The sequence below is a fragment of the Durio zibethinus genome, unplaced genomic scaffold (genome assembly GCF_047325235.1).
Source record: "Durio zibethinus cultivar Kanyao isolate XHJ-2024 unplaced genomic scaffold, ASM4732523v1 HiC_scaffold_101, whole genome shotgun sequence".
Lineage (NCBI taxonomy): Eukaryota > Viridiplantae > Streptophyta > Magnoliopsida > Malvales > Malvaceae > Durio > Durio zibethinus.
Window position 1 is genome coordinate 37,501 of NW_028322724.1, and position 15,000 is coordinate 52,500.

Consider the following 15,000-nt stretch of genomic DNA (forward strand, 5'->3'; position numbering starts at 1 on the left):
CCCGCCAACAGTCAAGTAATTAGTGAACCTATGAGAGACGCTTATAATTAGTTTCTTTCTCTTCTATCTCTCATCTATCTATTTTTTATCTATCCATTTTTTCTTTAGTTATTCACTAGAGCAATTATGATCTGGAAGTCGATCCGGGGCAAGTGTTCGGATCTATTATGACATATCCATGAGGCGCTCAACGGACCTTTTTTAATCTTATAAAACCTTTTCCGGACTTTACTTACATTGGTGCAAAAACAATTTTTTTGTGCAACCTGTGTATTGTATTCCTATCTTAATTAGAAGTTCCTAGATGGAGTTTTTTTTGTCTTACATAGATAGAACAAGGAATATTACTCTATCCCAACTCGCGTGAGCATTCATTACTAAGGGATACTCCAGTATTGATATTGAGTCATTCGAGGGGTTTTTATTCGTTTTAATAGAAGCAGAAAAGAAAATATTTTTTATTTTGCTATATCCGTGTATTACTTATCCTTACGAAATATCAGACGAAATAGAACGATTTTAGAAAGGATATAATGAAATTCTTTGATTGGTTTTTCCCAGAGAGAGAGAAATGATCTGACCGATGGGTCCAACAAAAACAAACAATTACACAATTAACAATTCCAATTAAATTAATATTTTTTAATATTTAAAGATTCAAATTGAATATGAATAAAAAATCTAATTTAATAATTTTAATGGTAAGGTAATTTAATTAAATGGATTTAATAGAATAAGAATAGAATTTAATAGTAATAGAATTTTCTAATTTCTAATTAGAATTTCTAATCCGAAAATAATAAATAAACAGAGAGCTCTTGTTCTTATTCGAAACGCCTCGTGATCTTTAACCAATTCTGCGCTTCAATATAATTACCAGGAGTAAGCGCTATAGCCTGTTTCCAATACTCAGCGGCTTGATCGAACCAAGCCTCCGCTATTTCAGAATCCCCCTGTCGAATGGCCTGTTCTCCCCGGTCGGAATAGGCGGGTCAATTCCTTCCCTTAGAACCGTACTTGAGAGTTTCCTACCTCATACGGCTCGGCAGTCAATTCTTTTGGTGTCCCATTTTTTTACCCTACCATATATCCAATTGAATGAGATTTCTCATAGATCCTATCGATTTGTCTCGGGTTAACCAAAAGAGGTTAATTACATGAGTTTCAAACTTTAATTTGGATTAAATTAATAATGAGTTTTATCTTTTCTCCCACCTTCAGAAAAATAAAGCATAGGCGTTTCGGGATTATCGTCCGTTAGATTTTTCTGAAAGGTAACTATCTCGGTTTCATATCATATATAAATTTATATAGAATCCTTGAAAAAGACTTCTTCCTCATAAAAAAGACTTACTGTCTTTGGGATCTGATGCTACACCGCTGCTCAATAACTTAGGGGATCGGCTCTATTACATAAGTTGATTCCTAATTTTTATCTCATATCATGACATAAATAAGCAGTTCTTATTTATTTTTATTGTATCGGCCCAAAACCTCGCTAATTGATCTTTACGGTGCTTCCTCTATCAATTAGATCCTTTATCCATAGAATAAAGTATCTAGGCATATATATTTCTTCATATTTTGACTTCTATGAAGTTTCTTTTTTTTTTTTCTTTTTTTGTTACAGCTGATAAAAATCGTTTTTTGGACGATGCAATATGTAGAAAGCCTATTTTATTTACTAGCGTATTTATTTACTAGCGTATTTGCTCTTTCTTTCCTTTTTTTTTTTATTTCTATAGTGGAGATAGTCGCACGTAATGACAGATCACAGCCATATTATTAAAAGCTTGTGGTAAGAACGGGTTTCGTTCTAGTGCTCGAAAATAATATTCTAAAGCTTTTGTATGTTCTCCGTTACTTGTGTGGATAAGGCCTATGTTATAGAGTATATAACTTCGATCATAGGGATCAATTTCTAGTCGCATAGCTTCATAATAATTCTGTAAGGCTTCCGCATAATTTCCTTCGGATTGAGCCGACATCCGTTACGGTCGTCATTCGATTCAACGAATTCTCCGTTCCAAAACCGTACGTGAGATTTTCACCTCATACGGCTCCTCCTTTATGTGCATAATGAGAATAATCCATGGAATTAAAAAAAAGGTCGAAATATTGTCATTATGAACTGAGCGGGGCTAATGTTTTTACAAGAAATCTCTAGCCAACCCTCTTGCAAAAGATCTTTTCTTACCATCAAGCGTGTTCGTACTAGATAAATAAAGTAAACTCCAACAATTTCTTTGTTCTCAACGCTCCTTAATTTCCAGGAATTAGTCACTTCAACAATCTTCGATGGTTATATGGGTATCCAAAGTACGAACAAGATGGATGTTTGTTGTCCCAACCATTTCTCTTAGTTCCGATCCCGATAAGGAAAGGGAATCCTTTATAACAATAACAAAGTTTTCGTGTTGTTGATTCCTAGATGTAGTGCTTCTTCCTCTATGCCGCCTATTGGTACTAGTGTAGTAGGGTTGACCCACAATACAGACCCATAGGTGTAACCTTTCGCTCAATACTCGAATCAACAATTGAAGCATCTGAGGTTGCATTAATCGGGGATACACGACAGAAGGAATTGCTTTATTTATAAACTTCACCTTCAACAAGCGTAGATTTCTTTTTTTTTTTCAATAGTCTTTTTTTTTTTTTTTCTATTCCGAATCATGTGTCTTTTTCCTAAGACTAAGAGCGGTAAAATAAAAATAAAAAAAAAAATATATATAAAATAATTAAAATATATAAAATAATTATAATTATATAATAATAATCAAATCGCACCATCTCTGTAATAAGTAAATGCCTCTTTTTCTCCTGAAGTTGTCGGAATTATTCGTAATAAGATATTGGCTACGATTGAAAAGGTCTTATCAATAAAATTTCCATTTATCCGCGATCTAGGCATAGGTAGCAATCCATTCTATAACTCTTTTCATTACCCCTTCGTGAGAAAAAAAAAAGGATCTCACAAACAAAGGAAGCGTACAGTACGAAATAACATAAAAGCAGACCCATTCCATAAAAAAAAAAAAAAAAAAGATATAGCCCTCTACTTTACTTCAATTTTTTTGGCAGGAATCAAGAAAAAAAAAAAAAAAGAAATATTTGAATCCTATTTTATTTCATCCAAATTTATTAGTATAAGAATTTATTAGTATAAGAATAAAATATAAAAAGAAAAAAGAATTATTACGATTTCATCGAAGTTGAAGAATCAAAAAATTTATCCTACGGATTAGGATAGATTAGCAAAATTAGAGAAGTTTTGATTAAATTATGATAAAAAGAGGAAAAATAATCGAATAATCGTTCTATGATGAAAATAAAATAACTGCCCTTTTTTGTGTTTTGTGCATAGCAGGTATACAACATATAATCAAATATAAAAATCCCTTAGAGGATTTATGAATTTGTAATAGATTTACAGAGTAAGAGGTTGTTGTTGAGAGATCTAAAACTGGAAAAGAATTTTAGAATTCTTATAGAAATGGGGAATTAGAGTCTAAAGAGAATTATGAACTAAAAATATCCATTAAGCATAGTCTAAAAAAAAAAAACCAATCGATTGATTTGATTCGTTTCAATTCATTGATTTAATCCAGTCCGGTAGAAATATCAGAAAAAAGATGGGAGTGCCTTTTTCGCAAACATGAATAGATATATATGGTATATGTTTATCGTATTATATTATTTATTTTTAACAGCCCCCTCACAAAAAAATTTCTTCGAGTCGGGAGGCTAAAGAAAAAGTGCTGAAAAAAGTGATGAAAAGTTTTCTATTTTTATAGCTAGTTTTCTAGTTAGAATTGATATTGTTCGTACCTCTCGAACAATCTAATATGAATAACTCGCTATTCGCTCGGGTTATCGGCCATAATAATTATGTAGGAGAGATGGCCGAGTGGTTCAAGGCGTAGCATTGGAACTGCTATGTAGACTTTTGTTTACCGAGGGTTCGAATCCCTCTCTTTCCGCACCTTCACCTAATTCGCCAATGTAACTGACTACAATGTATCAAATCAAATAAGAACAGATACTAAAGAGTTAGACCCTTCTTTGATATAGATTCTCTATTCCCAATTTCTTTTTAATACGGAATACGTAAAATAGCGTACAGGGGATGAAAATCTACCTACGGATCTATCATACATGAATAGGAGAAAAATAAAATTTCCGAATCAAATCCCTTACCCTGTCTTCCTTTACTTAACCTTAACTCAGGTGAAAAGGGAGCAGAACCCTTGTTTTGTTATTTTAGTTAGGTTTAAGTCTGACGAGAATAATATTCTACGACAAGCAATTCATTTATTTTCAAACCGACCCATTTCCTATCTATTATTTGATTGACTAATCCTTTATATTGTAATGTGTGAAGGGTCAAATGCTTTGGTAATTCCTCATGGGTGGATGAATCAAGATAATTTTGAATCAGAGTTCTAGATTTTTGTTCATCCCTCGCTGAAATAATATCTCGGGGTTTGCAGCGATAACTTGGTATATCTACTGTACGACCATTAACTAAAATATGTCTATGGTTAACTAATTGGCGGGCTTGAGGAATAGTTGAAGCCATACCTAATCGAAAAAGGATGTTATCCAAACGCATTTCAAGTAATTGTAGTAAAACCTGACCTGTTGACCCTTTTGCTTTTCTGGCAATACGAACGTATTTAAGTAATTGTCGTTCTGTAAGGCCATAATGAAAACGCAATTTTTGTTTTTCTTCTAAACGAATACGATATTGAGATTTTTTACCGGAGCGCGATCGGTTTCTAAGATCGCTTCCGGCTCTAGGACTTTTACTAGTTAGTCCCGGTAAAGCCCCCAGACGGCGTATTTTTTTGAAACGAGGCCCTCGGTAACGCGACATAAAGACTCCTTATTAATTTGAATTTTATTGAAATTTCATAAACCTAAATTAAAACTGAACTAAATGAAGCGAAATCGACTGAAGGATTGTACTACAAATATTAATGAGATGAATTGGATCAATATCCATACTTTTTTGTATTGTATATAATGTATATTGTATATAATGTATACAAAAAATAGAAATTAAAATAAAATATATATAATATATAAATATATTAAATATAAAATATATATTAAATATAAAATATAAAAATTAAAATCTAAAAATTAAACCAAAAAAAGTTTCCTTTTTTTTTTTCTTGATTTATTCTGCAAAGATCTAACTCCTCCAATTTTATTCCTAATTGAAAGTTTCTACGACATAATAAACGGATCGTTGACCTTTGGAAAGAAAAGGGGAAAAAGCTTTTTCAATGTTCTTTGATTTCAAAAAAACATTATCAATCATGTAAAAAAGTAAAAAAGCAAACAAATAGAGAAAGCCGGCTATCGGAATCGAACCGATGACCATCGCATTACAAATGCGATGCTCTAACCTCTGAGCTAAGCGGGCTCAAATAATAGAAATTTTGTATCCATAGGAATTCAGCAAACTATTACGATCTTATCTATTAACTATCTATTAGTTATTCATAATTACTATGAATTATTAATATGAATTATAGACTAGAATTTAGAAAAACTAGAATTTTAAATTTTAAATGCCATATTTATGCCATACATAATTTATGCCATATTTAATATAATCATATTTAATATAATGATATATAATAATATATAATAATATATAATAATGGTAGATTCAATCTAATATTCAATCTAATATTGATAGAATATAATAATTAAGAATAGAATAATATAATTCTATTTGATTATATTTTAATCATTCTATTTGATTATATTTTAATCATATTAAAAATGATATTTTAATTTAATCATATTTTAATTTAATCATATTAATATTTAATAACATTATATTTAATAATATTAAATTATAATAATATTATTATAATTTAATTCTAATTTTATTATAATTATAAAAATTATAAAAATAAATTATAAATATATTTATAATTTTTATAATTATTTATTATTTATCTCTATATTATATATTTTTATTTTATATTTATTTTATTATATGTTATCTTTATTCTATTAGTCTATTCTATTTAGTATTCTATTCTATTTAGTATTATATTCTATTTAGTATTATATATATAATTTAGTATTATATATATATTAGTATAATATTAGTATACTAAGTATAATATTACTATATTTTTTATTTTATATTTTTAGTATTTTTTAGTATATTTTTAGTATATTTTACATTTAAATTATATATAATTTTTTTTTTTTATATAGATATAGATATAGATTTAATTTAATAGATAGATTTAATTTTAATATAGATAGATAGATTTAATATAGATTTAATTTATTTATATTTAATATTTATTTATATTTAATATAGATTTAATATATATTTAATTTATTTATATTTAGTTTAGAATTATAAATAGAGTCTAATAATTAGATAATTATAGTGAAAATATTTTTATGCATTTATATATAATTTATATTTATATATAATTTATATATATATTATCATTATATAAATGATACGTTATAAGTCTAAATAATTAGAATGAAACTTTGTTTTTTAGACTAACTAATTCGAATTATCTTCGAAGTCGAAATAGAAATGAATGGAATAATTAGTTCTAGCTATTATGCTATTATACTAGAAAATAAATAATTAATAATGAATAAATTTTAAAATGAATAAATTTTAATAATGAATAAATTCAATTTTCATTTTTATTTTTATTTTTTTAGTTATCTTATTATGGTTATATAGGATAGTCTAATAAAAGAATAAGAATAAAAATAAAATTAAAGAAAAAAGAAAAGATGCAACCCATAGAAATGAAATCCAGATCATAATGAGAGATGAGAGACTCCTTTCTTTTGTTTTCATTCATAAAGGCGGAAGCTAAGACGAAAAAAAAAAAAAAAATCGACCGTTCGAGTAAATTGCCTGAGAAAACTGAGAGTAAGGGGGGCATATATATGTTATGGAATATCCATCTATATTGAATTGCGAATACAGAAATGATAAAATATTTTCTGATTGGACCAAATAAATACGGGTCTCCGATAGAGACGAAAGAAGATAAACAAACAAGAAATAAAATAGGTAAAGACCCTTCGATATAAGAATCAGTATCTATATCTACTAAATTCAATACTAAATTCAACGGTTTTCGCATAAAAAGAAAGAAAATAAATAAATGAAAGAAAGGGGAAAGGAAGGGAAGGAGAAAGGGGGAAGGAAGTGCATCCTAATGAGATCCTAATCTCAAGACACAAAGGGGATATGGCGAAATTGGTAGACGCTACGGACTTAATTGGATTGGATTGAGCCTTGGTATGGAAACCTACTAAGTGATAACTTTCAAATTCAGAGAAACCCCGGAATGAAAAATGGGCAATCCTGAGCCAAATCCTATTATTTTACGAAAATAAACAAAGGTTCAACAAGCGAGAATAATAAAAAAGGGATAGGTGCAGAGACTCAATGGAAGCTATTCTAACAAATGGGGTTGACTGTTGGTAAAGGAATCCTTATATCGAAACTCCAGAAAGGATGCAAGATATACCTATATAAAATATAAAATAAATAGGTATACTAATGAAAAACCAAAAAAGACGACTCGAACCCGTATTTTTTTTATTTATATGCAAAATCAATTTATATGAAAAATAAAAAGAATTGTTGTGAATCGATTCCAAGTTGAAGAAAGAATCGAATAGAATATTCATTAATCAAATCATTCACTCCATAGTCTGATAAATCTTTTGAAAAACTGATTAATCGGACGAGAATAAAGATAGAGTCCCGTTCTACATGTCAATATCAATACCGACAACAATGAAATTTATAGTAAGAGGAAAATCCGTCGACTTTAAAAATCGTGAGGGTTCAAGTCCCTCTATCCCCAACCCCAAAAAGCCCGTTTGCTATCTATTTATTTTATCCTACCCTTTTTGTTAGTGGTTCAAAGTTCCTTATGTTTCTCATTCATCCTATTCTTTTCCATTTTACAAGCGTATCCTAGCAGAATTTTGTTCTCTTATCACAAGTCTTGTGATATGATATATTGTGATATATATATGATATACGTACAAATCAACACCCTTGAGCAAGGAATACCTATTTGAATGATTCATAATCCATATCATTACTCATACTGAAATTTACAAAGTCTTCCTTTTAAAGATCCAAGAAATTCCCCTTTTAATTTAATACTTTTTCGTTTTTTTTTTTGTTTTCATTTTTAAGTGACATAGACCCAAGTCATCTAGTATTATGAGGATAATGCGTCGGTAATGGTCGGGATAGCTCAGTTGGTAGAGCAGAGGACTGAAAATCCTCGTGTCACCAGTTCAAATCTGGTTCTCGGCGTATGATTAATTTGTATGAGTATCTACTCTACAAATTAATTGATATAGATCGACATAATACATACTTATCTAGCTAGCTATCTGGAAGTAAACCCTCTCTTTATTTATTTTTTTTTTTTTTTTTGTTTCTATTTTTTAGATGAGCAAAGAGTCTATTATAATTATAATGTAGTAAAAAAAATAAATAATGTAGTAAAAGAAAAAAATTTCATTATCTTTCCTCTTCTTTTTTATTTGTTCACGCTGTGGCTCCTCACATTCAAAAAGAATGTTAATACTTCATACATATTTAATTAAAAAAAAAGATTAAAATAGTTGGTTGAAAGGCCCAACCAAAAGTCTGGTCTAGAGGAGTTCAAGGATAGAAATAACCAAGACTCATCTCAGCTACAGTACAAATAGAATCCGATTCCCTTTCATTTATTTATTTGTATTCTCTTTCATATTCCATTTCTTCATTCCTTTCTATGTGACTCTCTAGAGTTCATCTAAGTGATGTGCGCGATACAAAGTTCACGGTATAGAACCCTTGTTGTTCATCCTATTGTCTCGGCTCGTCCGAAATAAAATAAAAAGGTATCTTCAAAAATCGAGAATTTCAATGATGTATTGTCTTTTATTTCTTTTTATTTATTAGCCTATCCATAAGAATACGAATGAAACCTCAATTCCTCCGTTTGAGCTAGAAGAGAATGTACAAATATTCCTTGAATATTTGAAGTTGTAATTAGTTTCTTATCATTCAATGAGCGTCTTGTATTTCATAAAAATTGGGGGCAATGTAATCCTTACGTAAAGGCCACCCTATCCAACTTTCGGGCATTAAGATACGTTTCAGTCGTGGATGATTCTCATAAGAGATTCCCAACATGTCATAAGATTCTCGTTCTTGAAAATCCGCACTTTTCCAAACCCAGAAAACAGACGGAATTCTAGGGTTACTCCTTGGAGCAAATACTTTTATACATACTTCTTCCGGTTGATCTACACCATACTCTATTCTCGTAAGATGATACACACTGGCTAACAGTCCGCCTGGTGCTACATCATAAGCACATTGGGAACGTAGATAATTGTAACCATATACATATAAAATAACAGCAATGGAATGCCAATCCTCGGGCTTTATTTGTAAAGTCTCTATTCCTTGGTAATCGAAGCCCAAAGATCTATGAACTAGCCCGTGTTTGACTAGCCAAACAGACAAACGGCCCTGCATCTTTTTTATCTCTCCCGCACTTTTCTTTTTTATTTGTAATTTGTATAAGATAAGTATTTCACATTTACGATGAAATCGAATTTATGAAGATTAATTCGTTGTTTGTTATTCTGTTTCTGAATCCTACCTAATTCACTAATTCGTGGGAAGATATTGAACTTTTGTAGTTGAAAAATGTTTCAGGAGGAATCTCTGAAGTAGATGGTGGTTGATAGAGTAATCCTTGATTATAATTTCCAGTATGAGTACTGCGTACAAGACAAAACTTGTGATTGGTAGTAAAACACCGATCCCACTGTTGAGATCTAATTCGATCTTCATAGATTTCGCGAGATATTTTCTTACGAAGTTTTGTTATAGCATCTATAACTGCCTCGGGTTTAGGGGGACAGCCCGGCAAATAGACATCCACAGGAATTAGCTTATCGACTCCCCGAACAGTACTATAAGAATCAGTACTGAACATCCCTCCTGTAATTGTACACGCGCCCATAGCAATAACATATTTAGGTTCGGGCATTTGTTCATATAATCTCACTAAAGAGGGAGCCATTTTCATTGTTACTGTTCCAGCTGTTAAAATTAGGTCCGCTTGTCTAGGACTCGATCTTGGGACCAGCCCATAACGATCAAAGTCGAATCGTGAGCCTATTAATGAAGCAAATTCAATGAAGCAACAACTGGTACCATAAAGAAGCGGCCATAAACTGGAGAGTCTTGACCAATTTGAAAGATCATTTAATGTAGTTGAAATAACTGAGTTTTGGGTTGTTCGATCAAGTAAGGGAAATTCAATGGAATTCATACTCAATGTTATTATTATTTTTACTTTTTTCTTTCTTTTTATTATCTGAATATTCAGGAACTAAGACCATTCCAATGCTCCTTTTCGCCATGCATAAACTGAACCAACAATTAGGATAAGCACGAAAATTAAAGCTTCTATGAATACGGGTACCCCCAATACATCGAAACTCATTGCCCATGGATAAAGAAAAACCGTTTCAACATCAAAAACAACAAAAACTAGAGCAAACATATAATAACGGATTCGAAATTGTAACCAAGCATCGCCCATTGGTTCTATACCCGATTCATAACTAGAAAGTTTTTCTGGACCCTTTCTAATCGGGGCTAAAACTCCAGAAATTAGAAATGCCAAAATAGGAATAGCACTTGATATTATTAGAAATGCCCAGAAAATATCATATTCGTAAAGCAGAAACATAGACGAACTCCTATGAATGTGAAAAATAGACCGGATTAGTCGATTCGACCTGGAATTCATTGTCAAGTCATCCACAACTGTTTGTTTAGTCAAACCAACAATTCAGTTTGATCGAATCGTCTAGTTTCGTTTGTTTGCTGTTGCGTTTTAAGATTTATTGATTGGAATTAATCCTATTTACATTTCACTTATTTCGATTTAATTTCGATATAGTACTAATTTGTATTCGATATAGTACTAATTTGTATAGTAATAGTATAAATAGATATTTATACTATTACATTTATACTATTACATAGATATTTATACTATTACTATATAGTATAGTAGAATACTATACAAATCCAAAACAAGTAAAACTTTTTTGTTTTCACTTCATTTCGTATTTTTCTAAATAAAAGGAATTCTAATATATAACTAATATCTAATATGTATTAGAAATAAAAAAAAAAAAAAAAAACCTTTTCTCTTTTCTATTATCTTATTATCTATTATATATATAGAATATATATAGAATATAGAATAAATTTATATATATATTATATAGTATATTATATAGTTATATATAGAATATAGAATAAATTTATATATAGTTATATATAGAATACATTTTTTATTTTCTATCTATATTTTATAGATATTATATCTTTTTATAGATATTATCTATATATATATTATCTATATATATATATTTAATATATATTATATATATTTATGAGATTCTGTTGAAATGCGCTTTTGTTTTCAGTTTCTGAGCGATCTCCCTGTGAGCGAGCTTATGGGAATGATTTTAACCAAGCAACTGGAAGCGACCAGTTCCAATCAACAAAGAATACAATAATTAGGAAAAAAACTATACAACTTTTTTTATTTGTATTTGGATATTCTTTATTGTTTTAGTTTGCTTTAGTTTTAAGAATATTATTTTCATTTCATTTTTATTAATTTAATAAATATTTTTTTATTAATTTAATAAATATTTTAAATTAATAAAATATAAAAATTAATAAAATATAAAAATTAATAAAATATAAAAATTAATAAAATATAAAATAAAAATATAAAATATAGGGCTATACGGACTCGAACCGTAGACCTTCTCGGTAAAACAGATCGAACTGATTATTATCAAAATGATTCGACCTATTTCAAAGACCCAACATGCATTTTTTTGCATTGGGCTCTTTCATTAACTGATAGAAATATCAGTTAGTCTACCATATATATATTTTTTCTCTTAGAAAAAAAAGGAAGATGGTTCCATGTGCTCTGATTCATTACTGATACAGGAGCACTACCAAAGTGTTTCAAAGAAGGGAAAGTTTATCTTGACGTAGGTCTGCTTCTGGCCTAGATCAACCTAAGTTAAATGAAGTCTCTATCATCCTGATTAAAAAATCAAAGATGAAACTTCATACACCTTAAGATTCATAGGACGAAAAGAGAATTTTTGAGGTCCTTATACTCATTATGCCTAGCATTGAATAGACTGGGTATTCGCCCTATCAATATCTCAAATCAATGATAGGTTCGATTCGGATCCTGCTCCTGCCTAAACGGCACCCGAATCGAACCAAACCATTTGTCAGGCTATTGTTCTCTTGTTTTGTTCCTTCAAAGTAATGGAGTAAGACATCGATTTCTCAAAAGGATCAATTTTTTTTGATTGCATGATAGACTCCCCTGAAAAACATTGGCGCGCGTGTAAACGAGGTGCTCTACCTAACTGAGCTATAGCCCTTGTGTTTGTGATACATATTTTATCATATTATTTAGATAATTTCTTGTCAAGATGAATATTACATGATCCAACATCATAATCATACCTTTTTGGTCGGTTTGATTGGTATTGCTTAGAAGTAATATCGGATTTATAATCCATCGATGTGATAGGTCCCTTTTCTTTCTCTTTATGATTCCTTATGATAATAAATGACCTACTTAACTCAGTGGTTAGAGTATTGCTTTCATACGGCGGGAGTCATTGGTTCAAATCCAATAGTAGGTAGAACTTATTAGATACCATTGATCCCGGTGTCTAATAAGTTTTTCTACCCACCTTCTTTTATTGATTTTCTATCTTTTTCATCCTATTCTATTTCCGTTTTCAATTTTCAAATTTTTCGTTAGATCAAATTTCACTATTTCACTTTTGATTGTATTTGATTCTATTTAATCAGCAGAATAAAAATGGGATGTAGAAACGAAAGTTCTGTTTATACGGAAATTCTTTCGATTAACCAACTAGTTACGAAATCGCGTTGATAGCCTTTACTCGTGTCCTAGCCCATCTGAGAGCTAGATTTGCCTCAATTGTTTGCCTCTTGCCTTCAGCTTTCCTCAAGTTAGCTTCCGCTATTTCAAGAGCTTGCTGAGCTTCTTGTGGATCAATGTCACTACCCTTTTCCGCATCCTTTCCAAAAATAGTGATTTCATTATTGACTATTCTAGCAAAACCACCCATCAGAGCCATCGTTAACCATTGGTCGTTAAGGCGTATTCTCAAAATACCTATATCTACAACTGTGGCAATAGGCGCGTGATTTGGTAATACGCCAATTTGTCCGCTATTAGTAGATAAAATGATTTCTTTCACTTCTGAATCCCAAACAATTCGATTATGGGTGAGTACGCAAAGATTTAAGGTCATTTATTCAATTTGCTCTCCATTTCTAAGTTCGTAGCCTTCGCAGTAGCTTCATCGATGTTACCTACCAAATAAAAGGCCTGTTCAGGAAGACCGTCTAATTCTCCGGAAAGGATCAATTGAAATCCTCTAATTGTTTCTGCTAGGCCAACATATTTCCCCGGGGAACCAGTAAATACTTCCGCTACGAAAAAGGGTTGTGATAAGAAACGCTCAATTTTTCGCGCTCTTGCTACGGTTAAGCGATCCTCTTCGGACACTTCGTCCAACCCCAGGATAGCTATAATGTCCTGAAGTTCTTTGTAACGTTGTAAGGTTTGCTTAACCCTTTGCGCAGTTTCATAATGTTCCTTTCCAACGATTCGAGGTTGGAGCATAGTTGACGTTGAGTCTAAAGGATCTACCGCTGGATAGATACCTTTGGCAGCTAATCCTCTTGATAGTACGGTAGTAGCATCTAAATGCGCAAATGTTGTGGCAGGGGCAGGGTCGGTCAAATCATCCGCGGGTACATAAACTGCTTGAATAGAAGTTATGGATCCCTCCTTGGTAGAAGTAATTCTTTCTTGTAAAGAACCCATTTCGGTACTAAGGGTGGGTTGATAACCCACAGCGGAAGGCATTCTACCCAATAAGGCAGATACTTCGGATCCCGCTTGGACAAAACGGAAGATATTGTCTATAAATAGAAGTACGTTTTGTTTATTAACATCTCGGAAATATTCCGCCATAGTTAGGGCAGTCAACCCAACTCTCATACGAGCTCCTGGCGGTTCATTCATCTGACCGTAGACTAAAGCCACTTTTGATTCCGCAAGATTTTGTTCATTAATTACTCCAGATTCTTTCATTTCCATGTAAAGATCATTTCCTTCACGAGTACGTTCACCTACTCCGCCAAATACGGATACACCCCCATGAGCTTTGGCAATGTTGTTGATCAATTCCATAATGAGTACTGTTTTACCTACCCCAGCTCCCCCAAATAGTCCGATTTTTCCTCCACGACGATAAGGAGCTAAAAGATCGACTACTTTAATTCCTGTTTCAAAAATAGATAATTTTGTATCTAATTGTATGAAAGCGGGCGCAGGTTTATGAATAGGGGATGTTGTGCGAGTATCTACAGGACCTAAATTATCAACGGGCTCCCCAAGCACGTTAAAAATTCGTCCTAGGGTCGCTCCGCCGACTGGAACACTTAGAGGAGCTCCCGTGTTAATCACTTCCATTCCTCTCATTAGACCATCTGTAGCGCTCATAGCTACAGCTCTAACTCGATTGTTTCCTAATAATTGCTGTACCTCACAAGTTACATTAATTTGTTGACCGATGGTATCTCGACCCTTAACTACCAAAGCGTTGTAAATATTAGGCATCTTGCCCGGGGGAAAGGCTACATCCAGTACTGGACCGATGATTTGAGAAATACGTCCCAGATTTTCTTTTTCAAGCGTGGAAACTCCAGGAACAGAAGTAGTAGGATTTATTCTCATAATAAAATAAAGTGAAATATGTCAATTTTTTTTTTCGAAAATTTTCTAATAAAAAAAATCTTCG

The 15,000-nt window shown here is 31.4% G+C and overlaps 2 non-coding genes across 2 annotated transcripts; one reads left to right on the forward strand and one right to left on the reverse strand.

Moving 5' to 3' along the window:
• The first annotated feature begins 3,893 nt into the window (after positions 1–3,893).
• Positions 3,894–3,980, forward strand: TRNAS-GGA (transfer RNA serine (anticodon GGA)). Its single transcript has one exon. It is a non-coding gene; the product is annotated as a tRNA-Ser (tRNA).
• Positions 3,981–5,358: 1,378 nt separating this feature from the next.
• On the reverse strand, positions 5,359–5,431 carry TRNAT-UGU (transfer RNA threonine (anticodon UGU)). The gene has a single exon. It is a non-coding gene; the product is annotated as a tRNA-Thr (tRNA).
• Between the last annotated feature and the right edge of the window lie 9,569 nt (positions 5,432–15,000).